At 30.3% G+C, this 20,003-nt stretch overlaps 1 protein-coding gene across 6 annotated transcripts in view; it reads right to left on the minus strand.

The window, feature by feature from the left end:
- The window catches only part of LOC136975158 (protein Shroom3-like), a 222,092-nt gene that overhangs the window by 49,958 nt on the left and 152,131 nt on the right, over nt 1–20,003 (minus strand). The window contains exon 1 of one of the 6 annotated variants that reach the window (XM_067270194.1): nt 16,882–17,056. The exons of the other annotated variants lie outside the window; for them this stretch is intronic. The gene's annotated coding sequence lies outside the window, so the exon portion shown is untranslated. Of the gene's footprint in view, nt 1–16,881; nt 17,057–20,003 lie in introns of those variants that run through there. 6 annotated transcript variants of the gene reach the window in all.

Genomic DNA, 20,003 nt, shown 5'->3' on the forward strand with positions numbered 1-20,003 from the left:
TCGACTTTTCTGTTTCTCTTCTATATCGACTGGGGATTAGAGTTCTATAAAACCTTCCTCACTTCGATCTGTCACGTGAGGTGTATCTGTAGACCGGATGCGGAGTACACTAGAAGGAAATTACTTCCGGTATAAAACTTCGACTGGCTATTGACGGACGGAAAAATATCACTTCCTGAGTCATCTCTACCGATATGACGCGGGGTTTAACCCAACTCTGGGATCAAGGTGAAATACGACATTGTGATATGAGGTGTGATGGAGGGAAGAGAGAGAGAGTAGTCGTTTCGCTCTACTTCGATCAACTCTTGTTTTTCTTCCACACACTTTATCGAGTTGGCACTTACATTTACCTCCAGAATATTTTCATTTAAATATTCATAACGACCTTTTCGTATATTTGTTTACATCAATCTCTATAACGCAATATAAACTTTGCCGATTTAATATCGACATATTTGTGTTTACAGTCAAGAAACACGTTGGTTATTAAGTCGGTGGCTAAACTCCGTACTTCCTTTTATTAGACAATTATCCGGAGCATTGTTATCCGAAATTTCAAACCCTCGACCGCTTTGGATACTTTAAACATAGAATTAATAGAGAACAATAAAGGATGAACTTGGTCCTAACAACTTGTATGAATTAGGCTACTTCTAAATATCCCGTATTGTTAAATCGGAAGTTATTGAATCTTCATGAATTGTTAATTATTATGTATTGTAACCCACTTTTCCGTAATTAATGCACTGTGCTGGCGTTTAATAATCATCGGGTTTTGTAATTAAAGGCCTATTATAATTCCTTCTATGTTACGTTAAAATGCGTTTTCTCTGTATCAAAACTCTGTCAGGTGTATACATTTGGCAAAATTCATAATGTACAAAATTTTTTAGTAAAATTTGTTTATACAATCATGAAATATAAAATTGAAGTATTAAAAATTCGTTTCGAGACAATTTACTTCATTATTCAGATTCATTATATTTCCTTTTGTTATGAACTACTGTCAGAGATTGATTTTCAAACTAATATTATATATATATATATATATATTACATACCAATAAGTTTATATTTTAAAATTAAAATGTTAAACTTCTTTTAAAAAGTAGAAGAAACGTAAAAGTCTTCATATAAGTCACAAAAATCTTTATTTTGAGGCGAAAAATGCCTCAAAATAAAGGTCGACCTTACCTTGTGACATTCTTATTCCTTTGGTGTCAGGGGCAATTGTGAAGGTCTCTGTTTCTTCTATATGTGAAATTATTTATTCATTCATTCATAGAAATATATATATACTTTAAAATTTACATAAGCTTTCCTATTTTGTGATTAGGGAGCCCCTACATAATTTTACGCAATCTTAAACTAATAACGTCTAATTGTAGTTATAAAACTATTTTTAAATTATGGTATACATTTGCAACAGCAAAATTGTTTTATTTTTTCCACCTTCGGAGCCCTCCGAGATCCGGGGCCCCTTGACTTGTTCCTCAAGTGTCTAATGAGTAATCTAGCACTGGATATTTGAAAACTTATGGACTGGAAATTTTTAAAACGCCTTTTATACACTATCGGGTATTTATTATTATAAATTATAATTAATAAAGCTGATTAAATTATTCAATATAGCCTATTCTAAATTACTTACTACAGGAAGCAATGAAATAATAACGAAAAAAAAATTTTTTTAAGTTTTCTTTCTTACTTTAAGTGTATTTTATATTTTTATAAAGTTTAAATAAAGTATACAGAATAAAATTTAAAAATTTTTTTCCTTCTCTTTATTGGTCTTCTCTATCGGTCTTACTTTTTACCTTTTATGTAAAACCTTCGAATGTTAGTTCAATAGAAAAAGCTTCGATCGGTTGACTCGAGACGTGTAAAGAGGATGTGAAATATATAGCATAGTATATGTAACATGCCAACAGTAAGGATGGCCTAGAATTCAAATTTTATGGAAAATTTATAAAAGAAACTTCTTAATCTAAACAAACAAATCGTTAACTTTTAATTTTCGTACAGTTTCGGAGTTTGCATTCGTTAGCCTTGCATTCGGTCATCGAAATTGGTTAAAGTTTCTTTCCGTCATTAATCATTTAGTCAATGAAATGAGTTAAATTATGAATGACAAATCGAGTAGCCAAGCGGAAATCCAAATTCGATTAAAAATTCAAATTTGCAATTCAAAATGGTACAAACAACGCTTATAAGATTCGTATGATTTTCGTCAGGTTGGAAATGTACGAAAGATTCCAGCAGAATATATTTCGTCTAGTAATTCTACAGAATATATTACAGTCCTGCAGTTTAAAAATATTAGCTATAAACATATTGAATTATTTTTATACAAGGAAATTTAAGACTTAATTATATATTTAACTATAAAACTAAATTAAACGTTTACGTTAGAGCATTTAATTTAAACATAAATTTAATATAATTAAATCTTTATGTAATATTTTAAATTAAATTGTCCTGTCTTAATGTATGCTTAAAATCTTCCATGTAATTTAATAGGAAAGTATAGAATAGCAGCAACAGGAGTTAATGAGACTGCATAATTGTTTTATAAACTGGTTCTACATCATACAATGGTTCAAGAAACCTATATTCTATATCAGGGTTTCATAATGAGAGCGATGTAGACCCCTTGGGGGTCAATGGAACTCAAGGGATCAATTGGGTAAATGGAAAAATCAGATGCTCATTGTACTTTTTCAAGAACTTCAGATAATTTTCAAGTAAGAATAACAACAACCAAATGGGAAATTCTTTAACTGATTTAATAATTTCATAATATATCAAGTAAAATCTTGGGAAATAAGAAAAATGTTAAGGGGGAGTCTATTGAAAAAAATATCTTCTATATAGCAGTCAATGCAAGAAAAGGATTGGGAATCCCTGTTCTATATCTTACTAGGATCCTCTGTACCAGAGTGGTTAACCGTTCTGCTACAGAGGAGGTACTGTGGGCAGATTTGGTTTTGGTCTTTTCTTGCATTCATTATCAACTTTAACTGCTAATATCTCGAAAAATAAGGGAGTATTGAGGTAAACGAGGGCATTTTCGGAATCAGAATTCAATTATCTATTAGATACATAAAATTTTGAAATCAAACCAGAATTCTATTAAGTCATACTACAAGCCCTTTCCTTGATATAATGAAGAATGTAAAAAATTATACATCCTAAACCATAAATTCAAATAGATATATACTATTTATACACGTACCTACACTAAATTAAATTCTATTTCATTTCTACTGTACAGTACAGAAAAAAATATATAAAATATATTTTTTTTTCTATTTAATAAAATGGTTTTAATTACATTTCAAAAAAATAAAGTTCTTTTAAATATTTAATTTTTATCGCAAAATTTTATTTACACTTATCTCTATAATTAAAAAATAATAATAATAAATTCTACAGTCAACTTAGTTGCTTGAAAGTGTAATTCTGTGTGTATTTTATTTGTTTATAATTACATTTCTGTACAGTTTTCGCCTCCAGATAAGTCATTTATCAAATAATAAAGCAGAAAATATTTTATTTTTCCGCTTCTCGTTAATGACTGTTTTAAAAATTTATGCTGAAGAAATTAGCAATTTTTCGAATATTAATTATCTTAATTAATAAAAAGAAAAACTAAACTGAAATATTAGAATATAAAAAATTTGATTTGTATATAACATAAAATATCTATCGATATAACTTGAGACGTTTTTTTTTTATGTCTCATTTAGTAAATGTCTCTATTGCTTTTCCATTTATTTAATCTCTTCAAAATAAGCAATCTTAATAATGGTACCTTATTATATTTCATTAAATTATGAAACCATTAAGTAATTGAAAGCCTAATAATTTTTGAATATTGTTTCCTTCGTTATCTTTAATAATACAAAGAATCAAATTTAATCTTAGAATTTCTTCTAAAAAATCAAAGATAAAATAATATTTATTCAAATTTTATTGAAATCGTTACTATTGGGCTGTTTAAATTGATAAATCATCTACAATTATATAATAAATTGATTTCAGTCTATATTATTCCCTCAGAAATGTTTTTTTATATTGAAAAGAACTTTCAAATCTCTTGTAGTGATATTAATATTACAATGTTGAAACATTAATTAGCATTATTAACATTGTCTCGCCTAAGTTATTGCCTCTAACATTACAAGAAAATTTAAAAACTGTTCACGACGTTAGAGTATTTTCCTCGACACTTCTTTTATATATTGATCAATCTCTACAAAAATTTCATGTACTTCAACCTTACGATATTACAAAAAATAAATTATATATATATATATATAAAAGAATTTTTATGATGGAGAAAAATGGCATTGACACGTTGTTTTATATATTTAGAAACTTTCCAGCATAAGTGATTAAATTAGATTGAAAAAAAGAAAATTGATGTTTTTATTCTTATTTAGAACGTTTCATTTCATCAGCAGAAAAATTAGAAACTTGACGCTAGCTTCGAATTTAAATTATATCAAGAGTAAAAAAAAAAATTATTCGGTGCTAGAAAACAATTATTTTATCAATTGGAATATCTTATACAATCGAGAGACAACACGTAACGCAGACAACTTAGGATTTTGAAACGTATGAAGTAGTACAAATTTTAATTTTAAAGAAATTGTAGAGGAGTTAAATTATTTCAGTATTAAAGTATCCACTTTATGTAAACATTTTTTCAATTTTTCAATTGAAAAAGTTTATTTTAAAATGAGTTCAAGTTACAATTCTTCATCCAACATTTGCAATCTTAAAATTTTGTTTTGATCATACAAACTACAAGAGCTCTCTCGTTTCAGAGATGAAGAGTAAGAAAAATGTATTTTCATATATTTTATTTTATATATATATATATGTATAGATACATATACAAATATATACTCAGGACTATTCAAACAATCTTGAACAGAGATGAATTATTATAATTAATAAGTTTCTGTGATAAATTCGCTTATCGATTTAATCTTTTCCAAGTGATTTAATAAGAAAAAAAAATTGAGATAATTTTGTAACAAAGAAGAAAATTCTTCAAACGTATATTAAAATTTAATTATCAAATCTCAAAATTTAAATAATTCATGCGATAATTTTATACAAATTAGGTTTTTATATGTCATATATAATTCAAAATCTCCGCTTTATACACAAATGTGAATTTGTATATACATTTATAAATTTTAAATAATTAATCTCTCTCTCTCTCTCTCTCTCTCTCTCTCTCTCTCTCATGCCACTAAACAATTAGAGTTAAATCTCTTCGATATTAGATACACGGCATGTATTTTACTTCTAAACACGTCGTGTTTCATACAGAAATTTATTCTGAATGATTTTTTCAACAGCTTAACCAAAAATATTTAATTTAATCTCCTTTTCGGCATTTTAAATTAGTATCAGAGTTCTATTTTCTGCCATTATCACACGAAGGTGCCATGCACACATTGCCTCCTACGATACAGTTACGTCACTCGCTACATTCAAGGATGTCTTCTTTCCTCTCTTCGACATAAACTGTCTTCTTATTGAGGTTAATTATCTTGTTTATCGGCATACAACACAGAAAAATTCATTTAAATTTCTCACTTTCATTAAATTTAAAAGTGGAATATAGTTATTTGCATATTATAATTGGTGTATTTCTCTTCTAAATTAAGACGAAAGTAAGGAATATTAAAAGTATTCAGGATGATTGACGAACTTATTTGTATTTGGTTGAATCAGCATAATGTAATATTTACTTCGAATTAATAAAACTTGATGAAATTTAACAAAATTTATAGAGACTTTACTTATAAAAAAAAAGAAATTTTCGTAAATTTATTTTTAAATAGAATAATAATTAAACTGCAAAATATATATATATATTTTTTTTTTACAGTCCAAATATAACGACTTGCATAGTTGTTACTCTATGTAGAAATATAAATATAAACAGAGAAAATTTATATTCAGCATTAAACAAACATAATTAAATTAAGTTCCTGTTTATAAAATTTTATATATATTAAAGCTATTAGAATTAAAAGAACAACGTAAGAAGATTCGCAGCTTGAAATTTATTTATTCTTAAACAGAAAATAAATACGATTGCAGAAAGATTCTTTCGAGAGTTTAGCTCATTAAAATCAGTCATAAAAATTACATTTAAAACTCAGATTCGGTAAAGTAAATTGTTTAGACCATTCGAATTTAATCAAAATAGAGGAAAATATCAAAGAAATTTTAATACTTTTCCAATGGTAAATCTACACGGTGCCCAGAACGTTACCTAAAAAAATTTAATTCGGCATCCGGTAATGGGGGGGAAAAAATAATAATGAAATAATGTCAGCCTCGAAAGAGGTTGTTTAGGACGAAACCAAACGGTTTTATCAACTTTAGGAAAATATTGTTCGTGCTTAATCCCTTCCATATCGACTTAGGCAAAATGTGAGGACGACGTTAATCTCTTTTGTGAAGATCGTTAATATTTCATGACATTGCAAATTGCACGCTCTCGATAATGGAGAGTTTTGGAAAACAAATCCTTTATAGAAATTATTGGCATGTAAATATGGAGATGACAGACACCTCTTTACTCGCGTTTTTCCTATTTAGTATGGAAAGCCGACGTAAACATGCCGTGAATTAACGAGAGGTAAATACCAAAAAAATCCTAAAAAGTGTTCTATAAAGGATGATTGAGATCTTTCTTTTCCTTTGTACTTTTTAGCTGGAAACTTTAAGAGTGAGTGTATATATTAAATTAATATAGTTTATATCCGGTACGTGGAAGCAGGAGCGAAATATAAAAATATATTAACCGTTGAAGAGGGATTTTTTTAGTGATAATGACAGCTGGTGACAGAATGAGTAATCATTAGCCTTATGTAGAGCAATGAGTCGATTACCAGCGCAGGAAATTTACCTGAAATCCGACCACATTCCTCTGCTTAAGTGGAAAAAAATTTACACTAAAATGCCTAATTTTTAAACAAATTTTTCCCCTTCTAAAACTTGAAATAATTACTTAAAAAGATTTCCTTTTTTTTTGCATCAGAGAATGTTACAATTTTTAAATTATACTATTTTAGCAAGAAGACACTATTTGCAATTCAAATGAGCAATTATTGGATTATTTTTAAATTGCCACTCACAATTAGTTAATCCATATGTTTAGTAGAAATATTTCTTATTCACAGTTTTTTTCCTCTTGTCTTCAATTATCAATCGTAATTATAAACGAAGATTATTCGAAGAAATTCTTATTTAATATCTCCGAATTTAAAATGAACGTTGGGTTGCGACGTCCAACCGACGTTTCTCTCGCCTTTATCAATTATTGTTTCCGAATCTGTCCTCCACTTTGCTAGGTTACAGGAGGATGCGACGTGCAAATAGAGAAAGACGACAACAGCAGATGTCGTGATGGAACGATTTTTAATGTTCCCCATCCACGACTGTCAATAACTGTTGCTCCGTCCACCCTAAAAAAAAAAAAAGCACCACTTTCTTAATAAGTGAAATGTTTTATGATGAACTCCGTGCCATCAACTAGCGAGAGAAGTAATTTGTTTAATATCAAAAGTACTGCTCGAAAATAAACTTCTTTATATTCGCCACATCTATTTTTAATTTGAATGTTATTAATAATTCGAGCATTTTGATAATTTAATTTTTACTTTTTAATAATCGTGAAAAGAAAAATAGAATGATGTAACAATCCTCAGAGGTAAGAAAATTCGAAAAAAAATGGGTGGATCGAAATAAAAAGTGATGGAATGGGAAAAAATTCCAATTTTCACAGAGTGAGAAATTAAATTTAGTACTTGTGAGACGTTCGTCAGTAAAAGAAAAAATAAAAAATAATAAATTTGATCTGTGACTTCTCATTTATCGGGTATTATTTAGTTCGGATGCTGAGATATCGAGTTACTACAGGGACATCATCATCTTGTCCTTTTTTCCTATCTTTTTCCCCCCCTCTTTCTCTCTCTGGATAAAGAAATAGGCTTGCTTCTACCACCATTCTACTCTTAGTTCATGGGACTAAAATCAATTCGAAAAATTCTGATGATAATAAAGAAAGAAAGAGCAAATTCACTTGTTTGCTTCATTCTCCCGATATGGGATTTGTAAATCGATTATTACTATTGTTTGCTGTCACATTTTTTTTCAGAAATCGATGGCTCATTATAGAACTATACAAAAAAAAATTTTTTTCTCGCGAGATAAATGGAGGTGAATTGAAATTCAGATGCTAATTTTAAGATTAAGGTCGAGAGAAAACAATAAAGTGTGATAAAATTTGAATTGGAAAGCTATAAATAATTTCTAGGATCGTTACGGAAGACGTTGCAGGATTTTTTTTCTTTTCCTATTAATAAAAGTAAGTTATATATAAAATAATTTTCTTTCTAAATAAAATATCACAAAGCGGTTATTGTTTACAGTAATATACGAATAGAGTGGTTATTATTAACCGTTTACACACAAAAACTATTCGTCCCTTTTTTAAAGTACAGCTTAATTAAATTTCGCGAGAATTTTCTAATTATAAATAAGAACGTAAACAATAGTTAATATTTAAAGTATATAAAATAACTTAATTTAAATCAGTGAATGATAGTTTAATTTGATTTAATATTTCAATACGTACGGATCTCTCCTACGGTAATGACGTTTAAACCCGAGTGAAATATGTGAGAATATCCGAAACTAAGTGCAGCGTAATGATAAATAAAGACGGGAGACGATTTGATCATCATATATTGCGTTTTGGAAAAATAGAACGTCCCACGCAACTGAACTTGTAGATCAGAGCGATGGCCTCATCCGTCATTAAAGTGCAGATAAATCTATTCGGAAAGAATTGCTTGGTTTTGAGCAAATAACTACAAACCAAAGGAGGTCCCCTGGGTGGTTGTGTTGAAGCTCGATAAGACTATCTCTAGAGACATTTTATTGAGTGACGCTAGAGTGGACGCACGGAGATTAGCGTGAATCGCCCGCAACAGTGCGGAATTCCTTTCCCCCCTTTTCTTTAAGGGAAAGAAGAGGGGCGTCTACGTGCCGTGGACGCAAACATAAGATGAATTGTTCCGGATCAATTGTTACCGATGCGTTTTGTGTCTCGCTTGTGACGCCCTTTATGAAATGATTCACTTTCGATTGACATTCGAAGAGAAGACTCTGATTATACACACAACACAAAGAATACGTTCGTTCGAATTTCCAATTAATAAAACCAGAAACGGATAACTTCTTTTTTTTTATCGGAAGTTCAACTTTCGTTTCCCTTTCTTCCATTAAATAATTGATTATTCTCGACCGCAGTCATCGAACAATTTTTATAACTCGAAGAAATTTTATATAAAGGAATGCAGTTGTCACGGGACATTAACCCACTCGATTTCGGAACGTGCTTTACGATAGTGTTTTCACTTCCGAAACGACAATAACGATACAGCCGTTCGATGTACTGTACTTCCTAACTTCCTTTTATAAGATGTAATAACGTCTTGACAAAGAGATACGATTAATACCAATCATAAACTGTACAAGGAACGAGAAAAACCGCAGCGGAATTTTCCATTCTCGTATATTATTTCGTCTTTTACCGTTCAATAGAGGAGAAAATATCACTGCCAAATGTCTTCGAAGAAAATAAATCGTGAGATTATCTTAAAATATTTTTATATAGAAAATATTAATGCGCTTCTTCCAGAAACTTAAACTGGACTTCTATATACAAATGAAAGATGCCAGGTAAGCTAATAATGTATTTGAATCTGAAAAAAAAATATAGAAGGGACTAAAAATAATCCACAAGATGTACGTTATTGGATGGAATTTCAAGAAAGAACTCGGATGCGATTTTATGTATTTTTCAAATCCATTCATAAAGCAGTAAAAACGGTAGCTAAATCCCAATAAGAAGGACAAACACTCGTATATGGGAGAAATATGCAAATATGCGATTTTCTTGCGTCAAGAAAAGACATCAATATAAAAGGAGAGGAGTGCCGTTCGGATGAAACAGGAAGTCATCTGCTTAAGTTATCGTCGATGTCATCAGTTCCCTCTCTTCCTGCATATTTCATCAGACAATAAAACCGCAACTTAATCCGTCAATGCTTAAATTCTCTTAAACCGATGTTAGATATTGTGCAGTAACCTTTAAAACAGCTTTGAAGATAGCGAGAAGCTGAAAATACAAGAATCTCGGCATGTAGAAATATAAAAGAACTAGAAGGGCGCGTGACCAAAGGAAATAAGTGAGAAAGAAAGTCGAACGAGTTAAGAATCATGTCGAAAACCACACGGTCTAATAACCGACGAGTCTAAGAAGATTACCAGAAAAATAGTTTCGAACCATTTGCTAGAAATAGCGCGAAAAAAGGAAAATCGAAAATTACTATACAGGTCAAAATTTTACAGTGTGTCCCGTAACCAGTTACAATTTCAGAAGACTCGATTGTGACGTAAATAATGGGGAACAATAGAAAGCCGGCAGAGCAGAACGTCAGAGACAATAGTGTGTTCCTTTCTTGACTCACTACTCAATTGTGACTCGATAGAAGAACAGCGGGGGAGGGGAAAGCAGAGAACGAGCGAGGGAATGGCCTCCGGCCACAATTCCGTTCTTGTCTGCTCACCTGTGACACCGCAAGCCAAAAAGGAAGAGCCGAAGATGCCGTTCTGGAAATGCGAAAAGTCACGTTCTAAAAAACAAACAAAAATGTTTCGTGAAAAGTTTGAAATTTTATTCCATGTATTTCCTACAGGAAAATATCTGCATACTAAAAAATCTCATATACTGATTTGTCGATATTACGTGCAAAAATCTCTCCCCCCTCCTCTTCACCTACTTACGGTTTCGTGTGGACAAACAATCAATGTACCCATTTTTAAGATAATGATGATAATAATAATAATTCGAAATTTTCAAAAAATTTCGAAAACTAAATTAAATTATAAAGTTATATTTACAACGATTTAATATATAAAATTCATTTTGAAACACCGACGTTTAAATTTTGTTAAAAGTAAAAAGAGTAAGTTAATATGGTGAAGTGTCTTTCAGCTTCGTAGCAGCTATTTCCGCGGGAGAAGAAAAACAAGGGGAGAACATTATGTAAGATGGCCGAAAGAAGGCAATGACACGTCACGTGGTTGCCCGGCATATCCGATACACATTGTTAATTAGGAAAGAGATTAAGCGTTGTAATTAGGGTTTAATTAAACGTCAAGTCCAGGTTTACAAGTAACATACGCGTCGGGTTGTTAATGTTTCGTTTTGCCACGGAAGGGGTGCATCATCTGCAATCAACATCAGCGACCTATTCGAGTCTTGAATACAGAGTGACGAATATCTCTTTCGCATGATTAACAATCACAATTACACGAAATTTCTCGATGGGGACGAGAAAATACTCTACTACAAAGTCGACAAAATCCTTGGCACGGAAATTTTTTCTAAATCTTTTCCAAGGAAATTAATTTTTTTTCCTTCTTTTTCCTATCGCCCGCGATGGTACAATGGTTAATAACGTGAGGTCGTCGTCACTGGTACGGAAAATAACTTCTCTGGAATTAAAGATGTCTGCAGCTCGAATGGGCCGAAGATAACGAGAAATTTCTTAAAAGATGAAAATTTCCAAGGATGTTTTAAAGGTTAAAAGCTTATTTGGTCTTGGAAATTAAACGGTTGATTCGACTCGTATTTTTTTTTCTCTCTTCCCCTCCAAATTTAGACTCGCGACGAAGCTTCATAAGCCCAAAGAAACTTTAATTTACGGTTCAAAACGCCTATAATATTATATAAAGATTCAATCATCTAATTATCTTTAAGAAAGATGATGAATTGAAGCTTACACATCAGCAGAAAGCTTTCTAAAATGCATCTTAAACATCGGTTAATATTATAATTTATACATCTCACTGGGATTATAACGGATACGAATCCTGCACTACAAATTAAATGTTATCTTGTGTAGGTGCGTGAACAGGATCGACTTAATTTACTTTACATATAATTTCGCCATTTAAAATATTATTTTTCATTATTACAACGTCAATGTGGGGTTGAAGGAGGATTCGATCAGAGATTGGATAAAGTGTTGCACAATAATTCCATTATAAACTATTGCAATACGTTGTGTAAGAGTGTGTTACACAATAATTTGTAAATTTAATCAACAAAAAGGAGTATAAAAATGTTTATTAAATTAATAACTAAAGTGAAATTATATATCTTTGTTTATTATTACATTAGCGTGGAGCAATAAATGCCAGTCTGTAATAATCTTTTTTATTATTATTATTATTATTAATTTTAATTTTGGCATTTCCTCAACGAAACAGGATTTACATAAACGAAATTATAATTTTAGTAACTTAAGTCATCGATACTTTAAATATTAATATAAAAATTAATACTGCCCACGTAAATTTCTCAATAACTTTGTTCGAAGATCTGAATAAATAATTTATTATATTGTTATCATTTAAAAATAATTAAGCAAAAATTACAAAATTTAAAATATTGCAAAAGTTGCTTTTATGTCGAAAATCTATGAATTAAATTATAATAAAATCTTAAGGTTTTAAGTTAATTTTTGGGAGATTCGTTCATACAATTTCACTCAAACAATATCAAATAGTATTTTATTATATGCAGGGCTGACTCGAGCTATAGGAACACTTTTCCCGGGGTTAAAAAATTTAGGGTGCCACAGCATCAGTTAAAGAGCGCCCTTTAACTGATGCTGTGGCGCCAAAAATTCTTGGACCGGCCCTCATTATACGAAAAAATTATCAAAAAAAATCCGTTTTAATACATCAATTCGACTTTTTACACACGTCTTGGTATAAAATTGATAAATATATTCTATCAAATCCATTATCAATCAAACTCCCCTCTCTTTTTTTCGTAGATAAATCCAAAAAATAGATGGGCATTAAATAAAGCATTAGTTACTTTAAACATCAGTAAACTAAAGACTGACATTCACTTTAAACTAACAGCGATAGCCTTAAATGTAAAAAGGTATATAAAAATACATTAAATTTAATCGAATATTTTTCTTATCGATTAAAAAGTATAGCAGCAGCAGTCAATAAATCTTAAACAAAGGATAAAGAAAGTAGAATGAAAATTCCGTGTTTACGAAAGAAAAGAAAAATTACATATTGCGTGTTTACAAAAAAATAAATAATAATAATAATAATACAAGTGATAAATTTATAGATGTTACGATTGAAATCCAAAGCATTTTCTTTTGAGTGCATCAAACGAATGAAGATAAGTCGAACAAACGTCGACAATGCATCCATCAAACTGTAACAATAAGCTATTTCTTCCATAAAAATTTAACTTTGAAGCAATTGTACGGTGTGATGAGCTCTTTCCTTTCTTGTCCAATGTCACGATGATAAAGAACGTCAATTTAATACAAGAAGATAATAAAAATTTAATAAATTAATGAACAATCCAACAAAAACCGAATTGTCCATTAATCTACAACATTATCTCAATCATTCAAATACAACTTGTATTTGAATATTTATTATTTTCATTTATACAATTGTAAATATAATTTACTTGTCACATTAATTATGCATAAATTAATTTTAAAAAGAACTGAGTTTATTTCTTTTCTACTCGTTTAATCGACGTAAAATTTATAATAATCTTAAGGATTTTTTTTTCTTTTATAATAATTATACATTTGCTATTTTGTGTACAACAATAACACTAGAATTGTTATGAGACGAATACAACACAGTACAGTCCTATTTCTTATCAAAATTAATTCATCGCGTATTTAATTGTGTAAAATTACCTTCTTTTAATTAATCTCTGCGTTAATTAGAAATAATTAAGTTATTTAAAATTAAATATAGGATTAATTTACAGAGAAGTAGAAGATTAATTGAGAATTATCCTTAAGATAAAAATCTTAATCAAAATAAATAACGTTAAGTATAAAGTGAATGTTGACCCAATTTAATTGGCTTCAAATTTTAATAGATGAAATCTTCGAATCATTCATTAAAATTTGAAGGTAATTAAAATTATCTGAGAATAATTTGATTGACGTCTTCGCTACTAAATCATTTATATCGCCCTTCGCTTCTTTTATTACAGCTCTTCCCCCCTCTTTGAATTACCTACGAAGCGATGAACTACAGCATAATGTTTTTTTTTATAGAAGCTTTTTTTCTTACGCATAAATTTCCTAAAATTTCTTTTCTTATCAACAGAATTAAGCAAATTAATTGTACATTTTCCAATTGGCATTCAATTCACGTTTCTGATCGACGATGAAAGTATTATAAACTGTCACTTAGAGCTGTCTAATTAAAGAATGACTAGCCTATATACAATAATTGAATGTCTATAGCAATTACATTTTTTTTTATATTATTATCGAGTTCTTTTTTTTATTAATATGTTAAAAGAAATATTTGCTTAAATAACAAATTATTATATGAAAAAAAGGTAATCTAAATTCACCATATTATGAGAGTATTTTTAGTCAATATTAAGGAAAAAAATCCATTAAAAATGAATTTGTATAATCGAGATGATTTTATATTTAAAATGAAGAATAAACACATGCCTAGAGACATTTTTAACGGGTTAATAATAGTAATTGGGCACGCGATAATTTTAGAGTATAAATTTTTTCGTTAAAAATACTCGAAACCTTTGTTAAAAAAAAATTAATTTGTCTCGCGAATTTACACACTTTAAAGTGTGGTTAGTTTCATTTAAAACCGTTATATACCAGGCAAAAATTGACTATTTATTTTTAGAGATTCGGCTGTCTTATTCACATTTCTAAAAATAAAAATGAAAAAACAGATACATAAAGTAGAGAATACATCGCAGATTATTCACAACTAATTTTACTTATTGTATCTACACCCGAAATATTAATTAAAAAATAATAAACGAAATTAATACTTGTAGGGGGGGATTTTTCGGTGTTGCAATTACGAAATATTCAATGATTTTTGCATGGGGGAATCGATACTTAACCTCCTTAAACAGAGAATTGATTTGGTAGCTAAACAACAAATTTATATTTACTTAAATTTTATTCCCTTTAGAAATCGAAAATATCGAAATAATAAGATAGGTAGTTTACAATTCATTAAAATTTATATTGCTAATGATGGAGCTTTAATATCATTCATAAATGGATGATTACTCGGCATTAAAATCATCTTTATCCGAAAGATAAGCTAGAATGTTTGATATTATATATATATATTTAATATTCGTAAAATACAATTTAGTAAGATGTAGTAATAATAGTGGCGTTTGAAATTTGCCTTCAAGCTTCATTATAATTTCGTGTGTACGCGTGAATACGCCGCGCAGAAAATTTGAAATTGAAGCTGGAAAATAACGACGATTGTCTTAGAATTTAACGTTTCTACAAGATAATTTCGAAGCGAATAAATAAATGAAGAGAATATTACAGTTTCTCCCGTCTTATTAGAAGGCGACGTTTAAATGGAATCGAATTAGATACGTTGGAGGACACCAATTTTAAAAGAAAAACGGGAAAGTAAAGGGGAGGAAAAAAAGGGTCTTCAGATAGATGGAGTCGTTAACTTATCGCCAAGTCCATAGCTCGAATCGTCGTCTTATCTGCGTCATGACAACGTTCCTCTTCGCTTAGTCAGCGACTCGACGTCAGGCGAGGTGACGACTGGGGTTAATGAGATAACTTTACGCCTGCGCCGAAACCGGCTGGTTGTGACGTCAGAGAAGAATGTTTGTTTAAAAGTTGGAGTCAACAGGCAAAAGGAAAGAAACGATCCGTTTGTAAACATTAAAATTGAAACCGGCAGATTTGTTAGTGTGTTCGCAGCTGTTTCGATCACACGTTATCCGGCGTCAGAATGAGAGTTTTCTTCGAAGTGAAAGAATACGAGCAGTCATCCGATCCATTTAATTTGACTCTAGTTACTGATTACTCAACAGAGTGGAAATCCGATGCAAGATGTCTCCAATCATTACCTTTTCAATGCCACGATAAAACAATTCATTTCAAATATTAATTATCCAACCCCCTACCTTTGTTTAAACGTCGGATTTCGTATATAATGACACGTTTTATTTCTCGCCCTTTCTACTCAATATTTTCCTAAACTTTCATTCGAATCCTTCATTAAAAATAAAGAAATCTTTCCAAACGTAATTTAAAAAGAAAGAACGGAAAAAATTTATATATCATATAACGTTTGATTCTTCTTTATTTAATTAAAACGTAGTAAATTTTTAAATATCTAATAATAATAATTCTAGGTTTGTAGCGTGATGTTACGACATTTCTAAACTAATTCAAAAATCGAAACTTCGTTACATTTCTGTTCCTCCCATCGGACATGTTAAGAAGTAAATCGCTATTCAAATCGGATTATATTTCGTATTAATATTATAATATTAGTTTTTCGAGAATATTAAAAGAAAATAAAAAAAGTTTATATTTAAGAAAAGTTTTCTGATTCATAAATCCGACGAAGCGAGCGATGACGCAAGTGAAGAAAATGCCATGCGGGAGTGATGAAGTCATTTCAATATTAATAATAATAATAAACTTAATAATAAAATAAACTACTAATTATTAAATTATAGAAAGTAGCGTAATAAATTTCCCTCCTTTGAAAATTTATTATTTATGTATATCAGACTACATTATGATTTCTAACAATCACAACAAAGGCCATACGCTAATGCCAATAGACTAACACCAGTCAACACTGATAAAAATAGAAGAATGAATCTGTGCAAAATCTAAACTCCCTTCGCACAAACACGCCAAAAAAGATTTGTTTCTAAACTTACCTGACCCAAAAAAACGATGTTGTGTGTTAAGCTATTCCACTCTCACTAAGCAAACTACCCTCCATGACTCCGCGCGCCGTTCTACACACAACTTTCGACCAATCAGAAGGCCCCTTCAACCGGAACATCGCACTACGCATCGGGGTAGAAATGAAGTTACCTCGGGCTTCTATCCTGACGTCAAACTATACCAACTGTTCGAAGCGGATGAAAACTGTCAAATCCGGATGACTCTACTCGACTGAAGGGAAATTCCTTTTTTTTTTTTCTCTTCCCCCCTTTTTTTTTCTTTAACCTGATGCCTTTACTTGATAGAAATGCGGATGTGATTTGTCGCTGACATGTGTTAAGTGAATTGAATGTAGTTTGAATGTCTTTGTCCGCAGGTAATACGCGGAACAACGTATCTACGTTATGGTGTCTAGTCTCGAGAAACTGGATACATTCTCATTTATATATACACCAAAGACTGAATTATTGATGCTGGATAGTTAATTTAATAACGATTAACAACGTGTACTTTGCTTACCTCGATAAAAGAGACAAGAGAGGTGTGGTCAGTTAAACCACCGCTAACCTCGCCAACGCCTACCTTTTCTGCACAACCAGACTGTGTTTTTCTTAGATAAATTACATTTAGATATTTTAAAAAGCATTATTGAGATCGCCTTCGTTTATGAATTCAAATTACTTGCAATTATAAAGTTATTTACTCGAAAAACAGATTTAAAAGGAATAAAATGAAGAAAGACGTAGGCCTATGTAGCCTAGTAAGTATTTAGTTAAATATGATTTAAAAACCATCAATAAATGATTAATAATTAATTATATTTTTTTAAAAAACACCTTTTATAACTGTAAACTGTTAAGTCACTTATTTACAATCGAATGAATTTATGAGAAATAGCAAGTTTTGATGATTGTTTTTATTAGGGGGAAAAATGCTATTTTGTTTATAATATAGAAACAATTTTTGCATTTCTTGCTAAATATTTTTACAATAAATTAAGGTATAACGAAGCGTTATGCTATAGTAAATATATTAGAATCAGAATATTAATTAAATTATTGTGTGTGTGTGTGTGTGTGTGTGGCATACACACACATGCATCAGACTTTAAGACAAAAGATTAATTATAATTAAAGTCAGCGTGAGTATATGTACGAATTTACTTACATATTAAAGCATTCGAACTCTAACAAAAGCTGAAATTATGTTTAAAATTACAGTTCCGAAAAAGAAATTTTAATTTCAAAACAAAATAAGTGCTTAGTAGATTGTGGCAATAGAGTAAAAGCGAAGGACATAATATTTATAGAAACAACTCTTATAATATGCAATAGACAAAGTTGCCAACTCCGCCATAATTACGAACATCAATCAATAGCGAGTGGTTGCGCGGTCGCACGTCATCGATCCCAGCAAACGTGATAGAGCACGTGCGGAAGAAAGGGTCTTTGTTCGACAAAGCAGACAAGAGAAGTGAAGCTACACTACGCACATCTATCTATTCTCCACATGTCGAGAGGAGGGGGAAAAATCTCTAAAATATCTATTCGATGATAGCCAATGAAGTCATTTGAAACAGACCGAACTTTCATAATTTCATTTATGGTGGGAATTCCAGAGAGATCGAATTCGATACTGCTGATCTCTCAATTTACTTTTTGTTTCGCTAAGCTTCTTGTTTATTTTAACCGAATTTATTATCTGCAGCAAAAAAAGGACATTTTTGTCGATATCCGTAATGCTAGGCATTGTATTTATTTGATCTTTAAAGCAGTCTTTCAAACTTTAAAAATAATAAGTAAATATACGGCCTCTACATTAAAATACGATATTTAATACATACAACCCACTCAAGTAAAGTAACTGATTTTGTATTTTAAAAAAAGAATTCTTTTTAATGTTAATTAATACAAAAAAAACGAGAGATGAAAAGTTTTCTAATGACAGTATTCAGAGAACAAATATGATATAAAATTGAGGCATACTTTTAAAGAAAATTAATTTAAATAAAAAGTATCACAAAAAATAAATGAAAGATCTTCATACATTTTTACAACTGAAGCAATTCTTTTGAATTTATTGTTCATCGTCTCCATTGTTTTTTTTTTCTTTTGTTTTAAGTCTTTTCAGTGCTATTTTCAAAATTAATCTTCCTTTTTTTACTTTTAGTAATTTTATATTTTCATCTTAAAATTTCCTCGACAAACTTTTTTTCTTGTCTAATTGACGTTATACTATTTCAACTGATATTGTATTTCGCCAGTATAAATAGAAACTGTATAATTTAGTTAAGTTATAATTAAACTTAATTTTACATAATGCGGCATTACTTAAGACTGGATGGTTCTGAAGCGTTCGAAATAATAAATTATAAGCACCGCAGGTTGAATTAAGACACGTAAGTAAAAGATACTGTATATAGTTCATAAACGTGTCAATATAGGAGGATAGAATCAATCGCGAGATAAACCAACCCGAAAATGATCTCGCGCGTTGCAAGCGAGCGATCATCAGAAGCCTTGGCCCAGATGGTGCATACGATAACCTATCATTATGTAACTTTGGACTTTTGTGTACTCAACAGAGAACTGCGATTTCGCCGGTCTCAGAGGATATATATATATACGTGAGTTTATTATCGTCGAGGACGCGCCATTCTGAACAAGCAGTCGCGCATCATTTATTCGCTGCGACAATGTTTACATCAGAAAAGCCATCCGGAGTTCCATCGGCATTCGCGATTGTTTCGGCTCACTTCTGCTTCTATTCTGTGTTTATTGTTAATAATCGCCTCATTTTCCACTAATGTTTTCAGATTTATATTCAGATTACTCTCTAAAGTCAAATAAGAAGCCAAAGTTGCATCTGTGACGTTGGTCCAGCTCTCGCAACGACAGATAAAAAGTTAATAATTAGCTTTTCAAAAGCCTGTATCATTATAAATTTTCTCAATAGATTATTACAGCAGGTGAAAACATTTATACACTATAATAAAAATAATCGGTACAAAATTTTATGGGTTTATAACAATATAACGTTAGCGTGATCTGGAGAAAAAAGGTTTTATATTCGCAATGTTTTCAGTAAATATTAATGTGTTTTGATTTTATCT

The sequence above is a fragment of the Centruroides vittatus genome, unplaced genomic scaffold (genome assembly GCF_030686945.1).
Source record: "Centruroides vittatus isolate TY-2023 unplaced genomic scaffold, ASM3068694v2 contig_364, whole genome shotgun sequence".
NCBI classification, from domain to species: Eukaryota; Metazoa; Arthropoda; class Arachnida; order Scorpiones; family Buthidae; genus Centruroides; species Centruroides vittatus.